We start from the raw sequence: 5,384 nt of genomic DNA on the forward strand, positions 1-5,384 counted from the left end.
ATCTTGTCTGGGTGTGAATGTCTGTCTACAGCGGGTGAGAAAGTCAGCCCACTGTTGTCTGAACTCATTAGTTTCTCATACTAGGGGGTCGTCATTAGGGTCTCTATCAGTCAGTGGTCCCTGCACTCGGTGAAACTGTCCACCGAATGCACGGCGACAGATCCTAAGAATTTCAGTGGGAGTCAGAGTCATTGAGGCACGTAGTCCCTCCATTTCCCCGATCCATCCCTCAACATCTTTTCTCGGGTCTGGGAGAGCAGCGTTTAGCGCTTCGAAGTCTCCTGGGTACATTGACCTGTACACCTGCATGGTTGGTTCTGCGCCATTTTGTCCAGCAAGTGGATTTGGAACTGTTATCAAGGGATATTCGTCCTCAGGACCTGCTGAAAGGTCTTGAACCTTTTTCAACACTGCTTTTTGTCTGCGAGTGTTAGCTGCTGGAGGGCCTCCCTGTCGGAGATCCTCCTTTTCCTGTAGATCCAAAGCCTTCAATTGTTTTCTAAGGGCTTTGTGATCTTCATAGGGTGGAGGCTGGAGCTGTTGGCCACCAGCTCCAACTCCACCCTCAGCACCCTGTGGCTGCTGTTGTTGATGTTGCATTTGCTGATTTAACTGCTGTTGTTGCTGAACGTTTGCTGCTGCGCGGCGTCTGTTAACTACTGTTACAGCACCTGCAGCCTCTGCATCTAAATCTTCAAGGTCACATGCAGATTTCTTCTGTTGTTGTGCATCTGTTCTCTTTTTAACATCCATAGAAGCAGTGGAAGCCCACATCATGGCACACTGAACTTCAGGATGAGCACCACCTTTCTTCTTATGTTTATCTTTCAATTTAACGAGAAGCGCATCACATTTAGGTTTATCCAATGTTCCATCGAATGGAGTGTTAGGATATTTTATCCATGGTTTATAATATTTAGAGGTTTGCGCACTGTATTCACTTTTCATACGGTTACGGTCATGATCCTGTTTCAATTTTAGTATATGTGTTCCAATTTGGATTTTTTTTTTTTTTTTTCCCGTTTGAGTTCCCCATTACAACTGTCCCATGTTGAGTTCACTGGCATGAGAGAAGAGGAGGTTATTGATCTGGCCTTCTACACCGCAGACACGGTGCGAGATCAATTTTACGGATTGAAACCAACCTCAGGCAACAGCCGTCAGCCCTCTTCTCACCAGTATAGAAGTCAACACAAGATAAAACAACAAACTGTAACTCCGATACCACCTATTGTGGCTTCAAACCTCAAGGAATTACCACATTCACTCTCACATTTACTCACAAATGTATGTATGTGTGCAGGCCTTTGTTGTATTCTTAGAACACAAATCACATATTAGGAGGTTAATTCCCCTGTCCAACTTGATAGGTTGGAGTACCTGATAGGAATCAACACAATTTAAGGAGGTTAATTCCCCTGTCCAACTTAAGATGTTGGAGTACCTGATAGGAATTAACACAATTACCAGGAGGTTGTTCCCCTGTCCAACTTGATAGGTTGGAGTACCTGATAGGAATCAACCCAATTTAGTAATTCCCCTGTCCAACTTAAGGTTGGAGTACCTGATAGGAATTAAACCCAATTTAGTAATTCCCCTGTCCAATTTAAGATGTTGGAGTACCTGATAGGAATTAACACAATTTAGTAATTCCCCTGTCCAACTTGAGGTTGGAGTACCTGATAGGAATTAACACAATTTACCTGGTAGATTCTCCCAAAATTCTCCTAATCAGCGCTTTCTTGTCCCGACGTCACTGCGTCTGCCAGACTCACAAACTATTTTATGGGACTCAAACCCTTCTAGGAATTTCAACCTCTTTTGCGCTGTAACTGCAGTATCAAATCTTCCATGTGCTGTGTCTTTATGCGTCTCTGTACTCACCAACGAAGTGGATGTGCGTCACCGGGCACCCTCAGAGAGCCCTGTCAGCCATCGTGGTCCCAGAAAAGGATGACCAATACAGACCATAGTCTGACCATGCATGGATTTTGTCCTCTCAGGCGTCCAGGGCTTCCTCAGGCGTCCAGATATTGCACATCCGGCTCGAAGGACCAATTATGTCAGGAAATTATTTCTATAAGACCAGAACTGTATTTTCGCTGTTAGTTCGTACCATTAATTTCCCAACACACAAGATAAACTCCCAGAGACAGAGATCTCAGTTCAAAGTTTTACTTGCAACAAGCAAGGAGTACAGGCAAAGATCTACATCTGCACTGAGCAGTCTCAGTGTCTTTCAAGCATATATAACATGTATAAGCAAAGTTCCTCCTCTCAGCAGTCCTCCGCCGCACCCTGCTCCCTCTCCTCCTCACCCTGCTCCCTCTCCTCCTTGCAGGGGCGGTTGGTGGGAAACGCAGGTACGCTGACTTCTCTCCGTTCAAGGCCTTCTCGAACTCTTCTTTATCTCAAGAATGCAAGCACAGTCTGATACATCCTACGCCAACACACATCTCTTTGATCTGTGTAAAGGTCACAGCAACCATCACACAGTCCAGCATCAGGCTAAAACTTCATGATAATAAAGCATAAATGTACTAACATAAAAATGTATTAGCATAAGCATGTCTGCACATTTTCTATTTCCTAACAGTAACTCTTCACTCAATGGTCGTCAGTATCAAGTATTCTCATTCAAAGACCTGGTAGTTGGACAATGGGATGACACAGATAATAATAATAAGAGAGAGAGAGATAATAATGATAATCTTTTAAAAATGAATAACATGAGATATAGCTCAAACTGAATTCATGGCATCCTGCTGGGTCCTGAGCCTGTTTCAATGGTCACAGCAAGGTCAAGCACCTTCTCAGCAGCTAATGCTGCATTCATGGGATGCAGTCATTACAGCCTTACTACTCCTGTCTGAACATCCATCCATTCAGGGTCAGGGTCGCGGGGGGAGCTGGAGCCTATCCCAGCTGACTTCGGGCGAGAGGCGGGGTACACCCTGGACTGGTCGCCAGCCAATCGCAGGGCCACATACAGAGACAGAGACAGACAGACAACCTTTCACTCTTACACTCACACCTACGGGCAATTTAGAGTTACCAATTAACCTAATGTGCATGTCTTTGGATTGTGGGAGGAAACCGGAGTACCCGGAGAGAACCCACGCTAGCATGGGGAGAACATGCAAACTCCACACAGAAACACCCCGGGTTCAAACCTTCTTGCTGTGAGGCAACAGTGCTAACCACAGCACCACCATGCTGCCCCCTGTCTGAACAGTAATACTTATTCAAGGCACCTTTTATGTTTTACACTGTATTATAGAGTTAAGTAAAATTAATGTTTGGGTTAGTATTCTCCAGTCAGTGTGATTGAGATGTGTATTTTTGAGTTGAAACATTATGTAAACTTTCATTTCAACATGAAGAACTTGAAGGCATCGTCATGCTTCAGCAATGCACCATTAGGAGGCTCCACAGACTTTACATGATGTGGGAGGAGAGCTGAAGTGGAGAGGATGCTGAAGAACAAAACAGAGTATGAGAAAATCCTACATCTAATCCGGGTAAGACATATTTCATGTTTTATCAAGGTTATGCTGCTGGAAATTGTTGAGAAGTTGGTTAGTAGTTTTCACTTTTGTTTTGTCTTTATTGTGTATGGTTTGTTGCCCTCTTCTGTTTGAAATGTAACCACTTAGCCTTCTTTTTGTCTCCCATTTGAAGATTTTCTTTTCCAAGATTCTCAAGTGACCACTGAGTGTGCAATTCCTCAGAAGTAACACCGTTCTAACATGGGTCCCAAGGGGTCACAGATCCTGCAGATCAGGTTGCTGGCTTCCCTGTATTAGAGTATCTCTCTTGCACGGATTACTATGAACTCCTCACTAAGGCCTCTGATGGGCAGACTCAGCTTGTTCCTGTTACCATACAGGGCGATACTGCACAAGCTCCTTGGCAACCCCAACCACCTTCAGAGGTGACAGCTGATTCTTCTCTCAAGCCGCTCCACAGTGGACTCTGAGAATTCATACACCAGCAGAGGCCATCACACTCTTGGTAGTATACCTTGCTGGTATATGCAGTCTTTAAATGTTCCTGTTAGACGTGACTTGTCCACAGCTGTCAACAACCCTTCTAGTTCTTTTTTTCCTGTCTTGATGGAAGCAACATCTTTTAGCATGGAGTCAAAGGTTTTTCCAAGGCTCTTTACAGGTCTTTCATTGACCATTGGGATTCGGGTACCTCCATGCAAAAGGTGGAACTGGTCTGTCACCTTCCCTCTCTTCAGAACCAAGGACCTGGATTTTGCTGGCTTGAAACACATCCTAGCCCAAGTTATCAATCTCTCCCAGCATGAAGGATCCATGTGCTTCCTAGAACTGATGAGGCTGTTACAGTCATGTCATTCATGAAAGTTGCTCAACTCCAGACTTGGCTATTGGGCCTCAGCACTCCACCTCGGCTGAGTGGACTAGCATGTTCATAACCAGGGAGAAAGGGAGACACGGTGCATCCTGTGATGATACCCTCTCCAGCTGATGCCACTCAGATGTGATAGTCCCAGATGTGAATCTCAGATTGAAGTTGTTATAATAATCTATTATGAGATTCGTAATGTTGCTTGGGACGTGCCGCACCAGTGCCGTCTCCACCAGTTTGTGTGGAATGGAGCCATATACATTGGCAAGCTACAACCACAGCACAGCCAGGTCTCTTTTCCCTTTTTGTGCCTCTCTGATCAGCTATGTTACCACTCCGCTATGTTCAAGGCACCCTGGAAAACCTGGGATCCTTCCCTTCTGCACAGAGGAGTTGATATATGTTCTTCAGGAGATACTCTGTCAGTCACTGGGCTACGTTACTGAAAAACATCTTCCCTTTGACACTGAGCAGCAAGATGGTTCTAGCCACAGACATCCCACATACATTTATTCTCCCTCACCAGTTACATACCAGTGTGAAAGATTTATGTTCTACAGTATATATGAAAGGTCTCTGGTTCAAAGCTTGACGTGACCTGTTTGAATACAAATTCTTTTTCAGTCCATCAACACTATTCTGTTAGTGATAATGCCATACTTAACTAATAATCAGAACTCTTACTTCAATGTATTTGTAATTTATAACCACAGATATCCAGCAGGGGTATTTCCCCACTGATGTGACAGGATGTATGGTTGTGTGGTCTTTATAGGTATGAATATAGAATGTTTTCAACCTAATTTTTCAACCCAATTTTTTCTAAACATTAACCATATAGTACACAAGTTGTTGTTTCTAACATCTAACATTAGCTTCCCTTGGGTTATCTTCCTAGCATTGAATGAAAGATCATGCAAATGCTACTGAAGTTGAAAGAAACAACAAGTCCATCAATCAATCTTTATTAAAATAGCCTGAATTCACAAAAGTGTTATCTCAAGACG

Source organism: Pempheris klunzingeri, chromosome 4, assembly GCF_042242105.1.
Source record: "Pempheris klunzingeri isolate RE-2024b chromosome 4, fPemKlu1.hap1, whole genome shotgun sequence".
NCBI classification, from domain to species: domain Eukaryota; kingdom Metazoa; phylum Chordata; class Actinopteri; order Acropomatiformes; family Pempheridae; genus Pempheris; species Pempheris klunzingeri.